This window comes from Numida meleagris, chromosome 1, assembly GCF_002078875.1.
Source record: "Numida meleagris isolate 19003 breed g44 Domestic line chromosome 1, NumMel1.0, whole genome shotgun sequence".
Lineage (NCBI taxonomy): Eukaryota > Metazoa > Chordata > Aves > Galliformes > Numididae > Numida > Numida meleagris.
In genome coordinates this window covers 159,448,863-159,459,476 of record NC_034409.1, presented here as the reverse complement: position 1 = coordinate 159,459,476, position 10,614 = coordinate 159,448,863, and the positions used below count along the sequence as shown (strand labels likewise).

The following is a 10,614-nucleotide window of genomic DNA, read 5'->3' as shown; positions in this document are numbered from 1 at the left end:
TCATGTGTGGTCATGGAACTATAACATATTGTTTGTTTAGATTCATCAAATGTTCCCTTATAGGTCTTATTATTATTACTCATGTTGCAAGTAAGGCTATTTTTATTGTCACTGCTTTCATTATTAAACAATTTCCATTCCCAATAAAAATTCAGAGAAAACAAAAAAGGTTGTAGATTCTAAAGTATAGGTTGTTAATTGTATATGAACATCCCATTTTCTCTCAAAGAAAAGTAAATGAAGTTCTATTTGCTTGAAATATGTATAAATCTACTAAAAATTTAAATAAAAGTTTACCATAAAGAACAAAGAGTTTTTGCAACTCTTAAGTCTTTAACAATTGTGTAAGAATGATTTTGAGAATGTTTTTAAGTGCTAAAAACAGCTTTGTTTGGAGTGTTTTCCATCAGTATACATAGGCCTTTATCTTCTTGTTGGTATTCACGTTCTTTTAATCCATTACTTCTGATAAATCTCAGATATCTTGTCTTTAAGAAAACAAAGCTTTATTCAATAATGTACGGTATGCTCTCTAAAGAAATGAGTTATAAACTCAGTGCATTCTTGATTAATTTTCCTCATTGCTGAATGAAATTGGGCTTTGTCTTGACTCTAACGAATTTATGAGACTTATGGAACATGAGTTTATATATTTTTAAAAACTACAAATAACCATTCCCATTGATGGATTCTGTTCTCTTTCTTGGTGTTTCTGAAGCTGGTTTAATGGGATATTTTCTTCTATTTCTGATTTAGGATTTGTATCAGCAATTATTTCCTTTATTCTCAGAGCAAGTGAGGGAACTATTCTCGCCATTTCATATTCATTTCATGGGCTCAAAAATGTCTAAGCTCATAATTCTTATTAAGTTTTTGTTCCTTAAAAATAAGATTTGTTTTAATGTGCTGGAATTTTATATTGATATTATTTATTTTAACATCAGTAAAACACTTTTCTAATTTAATCTCCTATATTTATCCTAGCCTGTAAAGTCACCTTTATTTTTCTTCACTGATTCACATTTGTTGATATCATCTCAACTTCTGTGTCAGGTTAACTGCTGAAAATCTTCCCTACGATTCCCTGTTTCTGACTTTCCCAGAAAAGTACAGAGGATAGAAGAAAAACTACTAGCTTTCCAGTGTGGAGAACATTGCATGGCTTCCCAGAAAAGTTGGACGTAACTTAGAGAATTCATCTTAAGTACACTTATGAGTTTTCAAATTGTTGAATGACGCATGTTCCTCCATTTTATTTAATATTTTGATCATCCTAGACACCCTATATTTTCTGTGGATAGAAACAGGCTGTTCTAGGAAACCACACTAAGAGTGCCCATTTCTTTCCAATTAATGTTAGATAGTTGCTTCCAAACTATCTGTTATAATGAGATGCTGACTGAAAATCGATGATTTCCCTAGCAGGTCCCAGTCCTGTACCGTACTGAATCTTAAAGTACGAGTAGTTCCATTAAAATCAAGTCATATCTAAATGATTCAGTCATACATTAATACTTTGTTGGATTAGGGCCTAAAATTTGAACATTTAGATATCTTTGATATTATTATGATAACATTATTTTTAGGTACATTTTCCAAACTCACTGAGGTACAAAAACTTGAGCTATTTTACTTTCAGATAATTGTTTATTCACTCTGTAATTAGAGTGAATTACACCGGTACACTCATAAAAGTAATTGTAGATAAGCAATATTGAAACCATTGCTATTATAATATTCTATAGTACTCTGATTTAAAACAGAGTTAATTGTCCTGGAAATAATTGGGAAACTAATCATAATTCTGGGTTCTTAATTACAAAATGCTATTATGGAACTCTCTGAACTGAAAAAAATTGTGTATATTTCTTGCTTGGAACAATTATGAGAATGTGTGCAGGCTTTGTTGCAACTGCTGGTTTTTCTAGGTAGTCATCATAGTCAAGTTAGTTGTCACAACAGCAGTTGGCTTGTAAAAACTGAAGTCAATAGAAGGCAAGGGACCTGAAAAAGAAAAAGTGCAAAGAAGACATTTCTACACTAGGAAGGAAACAAGCAAATAAACACAAAAAGAAAGAAAATAACTTTCAACTTGGAAACTTGAGTATGCAGAAGAATATTTATTCTGAGTGATACATAAAGTAAATCAATTCAGACTTTAGGTCTGTCTAATTTGAGTTAGGTCATCTGCAGCATTCACAGGCAACATTTCAAGTGTTCAATATAATTCATTGAAACAGTTTTATAAGGAGTAAAAGTTCAATTATGAAAACAAATTTGATCACAAACAACTAAGGATCAAGCTGAGTTATGATCAAGGAGCATCAATTACCTTACATATATTCCTATGGTGAAATTCAAGTAAGTAGTTAACACTTGTTTCTCTGCCTTTTCTAATAAGATACAGCAAAATTAGAAGGCATCAATTAATTAACAATGTAATTCTTACACCTTCTGTCAGAGAAATAAAAGCAGAGTTTCAGGAGATGATTGCCAAGTGCATGACTACTGTAACTGCAAATATCTCATTCAAGATTGTCACTGAAAATTATTTTTTTTCGGGACTTGTAGAAATCATTAATTTAGAACTTCACAGTTCTGACAGAGCCTTGAATCTCCCAGGATCTTGAAGCAGAACATGTACTTTACTCTCTTTCTTGAAATTCTCCAAAAGATATTAACAGTTACAGTCTCTGAACTAAAGTCTTATTAGTACACTATATGCACACACGCATCCACTCACACACACAGAAAGCACTGTAACTCTAAATAAAGGAATCCAAAATTCCTGCATAAAATAGCTGAAAAGTAAGTATTGAAAGTAAATCTAATCTTGATCACCATTTTCTTCTCTCCTCTCAAATCATCCTTTCAAGCCCAAGCAATTTCAGAGGTTTCTCTGGTTGAAAGAACTTCAGCACAGAGATCTCAACCCTTAATTTCAAATCAGCTCAGTCTTGTAGGCAGGTCAGATCTCTGCCCTCTCAGGCACTTTCCAAGTTGTTGAACTATATTGCTCAGATATATTTCCTAACAATATCCTTTTCCTGAGAAGGCCTGATTGTGTCTGATATACACATTAAGTTCTGTGCGAAGAAGCACCAGTTACAAGTAGAAAAAGAGTATCATGCTAGAAGCATGCTCTTATCTCCTCAGCAGACGTATTCCAGAGTATACCAACACTTCATATTTCCCCATTTTCTTCCTAGCCCTCTGTGTTCCAATCTGTAGTTCAAAAATACTTCAAAGTTCATCACTACATCCTCTTAGAAACATTAAGAAGTCACAGTATACAAGGAAGGGTCAAACTACAGGGAAATTGCCTACAAGATAAGAAATAAGGAATAGAAATAAATACTTAGTTTTCACAGAAGATGGAGATTCTAGCTAATGAGGATTGTAGCCAGAAGCTGTTTTGTGTCCTTTCTGTTTAAGGTAAGTGACACTGTAAGGAAATTGAGGAAGACAATCAAGTTCCTTGACTACTAACTTATTCAGGGCAAACAGGTGCTATCTGAAAAACTGCAAAAAGAACTTTCTACATTCTTCAAGAAAATAATAGAAATCGTAGAACAACTTGGGTTGGAAGGACTTGAAGGATCATCAAGTTCCAAGCCCTGTGCCACAGGCAGGGTTGCCAACCACTAAATCAAGTACTAGATCAGATTGCCCAGGGCGCCATCTAACCTGGCCTAAACACCTCCAGGAAAGGGCCATCCACAGCCTCTCTGGGCAACGTGTTTCAACACCTCAGTGAAAAACTTCCCTGACATTTAATCTAAATCTCCCTTCTTTCAGTTTAAAACCATTCTGCTTTGTTCTATCACTATCTACCCTCGTAAACATCCATATATTCATTTTTTTCTGTAGTTTGGTTTAGAAGTCCTACTGCTCACTGCGGTGATAGCTGTGAATCTCACTATTTTTCCTTCTATTTTCCTGTTAGATATGGAACAGAGGCACCTAAGAGTACTGTAAGTTTCATTTAAGGAGCTAAATGCTTAAATATATATGTGGAAATACTCAGGTTTGTCATTCTAAAAAATCTTCATGGATCTACTCCTAAATTTTATTTACATAACATTCAGCAAATTTGTGTATTAATTATTTATGTATTAATACTCTTAAAGACAGTGGGTTTTTTTTTTTGTTTGTATGTTTTTGTTTTTGTTTTTAGTTGTTGTTATTATCTTAGATAAAATATAATAAATGAGGCCTGAAGTTTCCTCCTGAAAATGTTTGCAGTGGGACTATCACTGCTCTGACTCGGAAAATGCAAAAAGTTTATGCTATCTTTGGTTATTCACAGAATTTTGTGTGAAACTTCTTTATTAAAATAAACAATCTGGCTTCTTATGAAAGTTATTTTGTTCAGTAGTGTCACAGATCTACAAGTCTGGTTATAACTATACCTCATCTCATTTTCTGTTTTAAGTGAATAGTTTCAGAAGGTTACTGTCATGTAAGTTACTTACCAGTCAGTGACAAGAAAAGCTTAGCTGTCTTTTGTTCAAGCTCATTTAACTTTTTTCTTTTTTGAGCCCAGGATTTCACTCAGAAATCTGCAAAATAAGCAGTGGCAGTGAATTAATCAAGTTAAACGGGGAGTGAGAATGCACAATTTACTTTCTAGCCTTTATTTAGCTTGACCCTGCATTTTCTGGGAGGAGGTATAAGGGGTGTTGTCTGACAAAGGATAAAAAGCAGTGAGGGGAAAATAAGGAAAGATCCTCTCAACCTGTGTTCAGATTGGGAAATAGGGCTAAGTCATATATAGGAATTTTTATCAGAAACACTGAAGATATTTTGGTAACCAATTGCTATTGACATGTTTTCAGAAAGGAGTGGTCTTATCTCAAAGAATGGGCATAATAGCACTATTAAGAGCTTTTGAATTTATTCTATATGAAATTTTCATTTCAAGGTATGGGAATTTTAACAAAAAAAATCAATAGACTCTTAAAAAAACAGCTTCATTTGCTTGAAATAACATTTTTTTAAGTACAAAAAACCTCAAAGATTCTAAAAATACAGTATCTTTTAATATATCCTGTTATAAGGAATGAAAAGTCAAGCACAGTACTGTAATTATTTACATATCATATATAACAAAAGGTAGAATAAGTGTTTGGTGTGCAAAAATCTTTCAATTTGGCAAAGATTTTTGGAAGGTTACTAATGCACCTTCAAAGATCTTTTATGATAATTATTTCTTTGGCTGATTTGATAAGTAGATAAGCAGGGATAAAATAGATTGTTCAGGGAAGGATCTGTGCTCTGAGATCTGCATGAGCTTGAATGATACTTGGGACTTCTGCAGGTTTATGTGGTGACAAAGCTAAAATCAAAAGCCAAAATAATAATAATAATAAAAGTGTCTAATTTGTCTTAGTATTTGGCTGAAAGCAAAATGCTCATCTGGTTTGCCCTTTACTCCATAATCAGTCAAACACTTTGTTGCAATCAAATGACTTTATGAGAAAAAATTCACAATGGATAGGGTGTGCCAAATACTTGAATGTATTGGGAGGACTTGTAAAAGTTAATGTTCTTTCAAATGTTTATAATGGGAAAAATACATTATGGAGAGTTATGTAATTAAAGTGTAAAACAGATGCATCTATAGTGACAAAATTATCTTCAGTTGTTGAGTCCTAGGGCATACATTAATTCTTATTCACGCAGGAGACACTATTCCATTAAACTCATAAGCATAAAAGTAAATGCTGCACATGTTAATCCAGCTAGCCTGCCAGGAGCAGGCAAAAGCTAGCTAATGAAACCTGGTCCTGGTTAGAAACTACTGGCAAGAATAATTTATAAGCACTTCAGCAAGAACATGAGTTTGTGACTTCACTTAGTTGTTCTCTGAGGCCACCCAGAATTATTGCCATTCAGTGCTGTGAGCACTTGGTTAATTTGCAGGTCCAGAATATTTTTAGGTTGTTGCAGCTTTCTTTCCGGCCTGTGTATGTTGGTGACTGCCCAGGTCCTCCTACGAGAAGGGAGGTTTGATGCATTCTACTTACCTTTGGATAAAGTCTGCAATGGGAGGCTATGCTGGAAGATAGAAGCACTTAGATTTATTTAGCATAGCTTGAGTACTGCACAGTACATTTTGATACAAAGAAAAGATGTTTGTTTTTGTTCTGGGTTTTGAACTCTGTTCAAGGAAGGTTGTGGAGACTGATCCTTCCTTTACTGTAGCTTGAAAATACTCAAAAGTGGAATTTATGTATTGCAGTGTAGGGTATCTGCAAGTGTGAAAAGTGGGACCATGCAGAATGTGTAAAGAAACAGTGCAGACAGAAACCTGAGAGACTTTGATGACCGATGATGCTGTTGCAGGCACACAAAGATGTGTTCCACAGCCCAGATTTCCCTGTCCGTCTGCTACTGTTTTTTTTTGTTGCAACAAAGAGTAGCCCCTCCTGCATCCTTTGCATCCCAAAAAAATTCAGTTAATCTGTCTGAATTAGAAAAAAAATTATGATGGTAAACCACTCAGAAACTGCGTGCTTTGCCTCTTCCAGACTCACTCAGTCTGTCCCCAAACACAAATGGAAGCTGTCCAGCCATGGGTAGAGCAAAGCTGACCCTAAACTGAACCATTATGATGTCAAGTGAGCTTGGAACACAGACAAAACAGTGGTTGCCAAAAGTAACCAGTTTCCCTGCCAAGGTAATTGTGGTAGCATGATTTTGTAGAAAGCATGAAACAGCTTGGGTTTGGCATTAAAAACAAGTCACAAGGGAAATGTCAGAGCTTATGTTGGATGTGTTTTTTTGTTTTTTTTTTGTTTTGTTTTTTTTTTTGTTTGTTTTTTTTTTTACAGCAATGATTTCTGTCTTTCTATCATAAATACAGATTCAGGATGGGACAGAAACTGGAGGTAGATTCTACATTTTCTGCTAACCATGTCTGACAGTAGTCTGCTTAATGATAACAGAGCCATGTCATGGGACTATTAAAAATCCTATTGAATCATATGCTTGCAAGGAAATGAGTTTTTCCCTAGCTCTTTTGTGATTAACGAAGAACACACTTCTGAGATGGAAGACAGCACTTTTCTGATATATAGATGTTATGTGTAATTAACATCCTGTCCTGATAGTTCTGGAAAGGTCATTATCCAAATCATTCCTGTTACGAAGAAAGAAGAACTTCATCTTCTCATTTTCTCGCTTGTCACTGATTGATACAAGTAACCTTATGTTACTTTTCTTCATGTATATCGAAACTAATCATATACTGGAAGCCTGTCTACAATTTGGAAGGGGCAAATGAAAATATGACCATTTCAACTCTGTACTGATGCCTCTTGATCTATCTTGTCATCGTACCCACTCCTGTGATGGACCATATGCCATCAGTTCTCATTCATTTTAATGAGAGAAAACAATCTCAGAGTCAAAGCCTTTATCTCCCTGTCTGATACTTCTTGCTTTAGAGGAAGTTTTCCTCTAACATTTTTCAGTTATATTATGTGATGACATACTGAATCTCTGTATGAACACTATAGCTATTCTGTTTGGTTCTGGGCATTCTGTATTTATAATAGTGAGACTATGCATTTCATTAAGTGCCAGAGCCTTGATTTAACTGGGCAACCATATGAGTCATAAGGCAGCCTGGCTGGACTTTGATATCTTTTGTTAGAAAATAAATGCCTTGGGTAAAGAATGTGTTCAAATCAAGAAAAACAGTCCATCCAGACAGTCTATCAGTGAGTTACATCTTTGAAGACTGTGGTCCTGAGGAACGTCCAGGACTATTATCTGAAAAAGTAGTCTAAAAACTGAGTATCTTATCAAACTCTTACCAAAAATGTCAAAGACAAGAAAGAGAAATTTTGTGTTCCATGGGAAAAGACAGATGGGGAGATGAAGAGAAAATATTCAAGGAAAGATACAAGATGTCTGACTATTATGATGGAATATATGTATTTATTAAGTACATAATAAAATGACAGTCTCTTTTGCAAACCCTGTAAACCGTCTTAAAAAAATCTGTGTGTTACCTCTGGGCCTATAGAATAAATCATAGTGCACACTGATTTAGATATATGAGAGTATGAATGAACACACAGAACCATAGAATCATAGAATAATAAAATCATAGAATGGCTTAGGTTGGAATGGTCCTTAAAAGATCATTGAGCTCCAACCCCGCGGCCTTGGGTAGGGTTGCGAACCACTAGATCAGGCTGACCAGGGCCCCATCCAACCTGGCCTTGAACAGCACTGGGGATGCAAGTGTGTCAGCGCAGATTTGTGGAGTTTGAAGGTCCTGATGTTTTACTTTTGATGTAAAGATATTGTATGTTTCATAGTATATATCTTTGCTCAAGAAATGTACCATATGGAAGAAAACACTACTGTAGTCTATATATATAAAGAGATATTTAACAGCATGAGGGATAAAAATTTTGCAGCCAAAATACTGCATCATGCAATGAAGCCTCTGGAATGGGTTTTCAAAGGAGATTCCAATCATTCCAATCTATAAGCTAATCTAAGAATATTTGATTGTCAAAATACTGAACATATACTATTCCCATTAATACGAAAGGGTGTTAAAGTACCTGTCCATAGTCTTTAAAATCATATAAAACTTTCCTCAGAAGGTGTAACAAAACCATGAATAAATGGAAAAAAAATTTAAAACCATGACAAAACTTTTCAAAAAATGCTGTGTACAGTTCATCCATCAATCTGACATATATAGGATTGTCAGATTATTTTGGTGTAAATCACTGAGAAATTTAGCTTATACTTTTATACCACATGAGAAAGGCATCCAGTCTTGAAATCAGTGTTTTTATTTAATCTATGTGGTCTTTTAAATATAAAGCCTCTCTACTCATGCTTGTGTTTTCCTCTGAGCAGAGAAATGATGACATGTGGAAGGCAATTATTCTGCTCTGTTGAATTCCTTCCTTCCATCACCGTCCTCCAAAGCACTTATTTTCTGGAGGTGGAAAGCATACCACTACCCCATTTCTTACCCCTGAATGAGAAAATAATACATTGTGGTTTTGTTCAGAAGCACCATGCATGGTCTAAGATGTCAGTTAACATTAGCCTTGGACAGAGTTTTGCACTAACTTTCAAGTGAAAATAGGAAGCATTTTTAATCAACAAATTCCTTTACAGCAGAGAAGGTGGAAAATTGGTTTTATAAGCATACAACAAGTTGAAACGAGTCCTTCAGTGTTTTCCATGTAAATTCAGTGTGCGAAAAACCTGCAGCTGATGGAAAAAAAATCCTATTATTTTTGAATTACTCATTCTCTTCGTATTCATTAGGTCACCTTCCGTGAAGCTGGAAAATTACTGCCAGTAATTTATTGGTATAGAGGCAACATTAATCAAATGTCTATTACTGGTTCTGGTGTTTTAAGCATACCTCTTCTCAGCCCCATGCAAATATGCTTACACTCCAAATTTAAATGTGAGATATTCACTAGTCTAAAGGGAAAAAAAAGGCTTGTAAAAACAAGATAAGAATTTTGACAGGAGCATTTAGAGATGATAGTATTTCCCTAGAATGTTGCCAGAGCTCCTCAAAAAGTTGTTTTGATTTTAGAATGAAGAAATTTTTTATTCACCCTCTCTAGAAAGAACAAAGAAAAAGAGCAAAATAGTAAAGAAAGTAAGCAGTTGATACCCTTCCATTTCTGTTAAATTTCTAAAAACAAAACATTACTGATTATAAGCAAAATGTGTTTACTGAGTGGAGGAAAAAAAATCAACAGTGAGTGGCTGCTCTCAGAGAATTCTCACATAGCAAACTAAATTGTAGTTTACCATAATAGCATAAAGATTTATTCCAAGGTTGGCAGGTTGATGTAACCCTCTGTTAAGTAGGCCAGGCTCATTAGTTATTGAATTTCTAGAAAACTGAGTAGATTCAGACTTCTCTTGACAGCTACAGCTGTGCTCATTAATTTTCAGGAGGAACAGTTGAGCAGGCAACTTGGTAATGGCTCCATCAAGTGGTACAACTACTTAATTGCATATGTTTGGCACCACTCGTTAAGAAAAACCTACTTCTTAAGTTTGGCTTTGAGATGTATCTGGGTCATATTATGAACAATGAGCTCTGCCAACAGATTCAGAAAAGAAATATTCTTTTTCTTTTTTTTTTTTCATTGTTTTCAAACAAAATAAAAGGAGTGTCTTGTTCAAGAAAGTATTGATTATTCATTGTTTTCATGTATAGTTCTTGGTAGTTTTACATTTTGTTACCAGTTTTGGCACCTATTTCACCATGCTCAAATTAGTGGTGAGAGTGAGTTTTATCTATGGTATTCTGCTTTGGTTTTCCTCCCATTTTGTGGATGTGTGTACAACCAGGATTCTTGCAGATGTCCTTGTGTGATGTGACAACAGTTACACCTGCAGTAGTAAATGAGTTTGGATCAAAAATCCTTGTAAATACCTCTTTTGAAAGAAGAATATTTTACCTCTGTCAGTCTACTATGACAGGCAACAGGCACACACTGGCCCCTAGACTATTCTTGGGTGTTTTCTAGGAGATTGAGAGCCAAAATCAAAGTTGTTGAGAATGTTTTAACAATAAACTAATATCAAGACTGAGAACACATGAAA

At 34.8% G+C, this 10,614-nt stretch overlaps 1 long non-coding RNA gene across 1 annotated transcript; it reads right to left on the bottom strand.

The window, feature by feature from the left end:
• On the bottom strand, positions 1,818-6,587 carry LOC110396143. The gene is made up of 3 exons (XR_002436807.1): positions 6,030-6,587; positions 4,476-4,562; positions 1,818-2,004 (listed from the first exon to the last, which is right to left on the bottom strand). It is a non-coding gene; the product is annotated as an uncharacterized LOC110396143 (long non-coding RNA).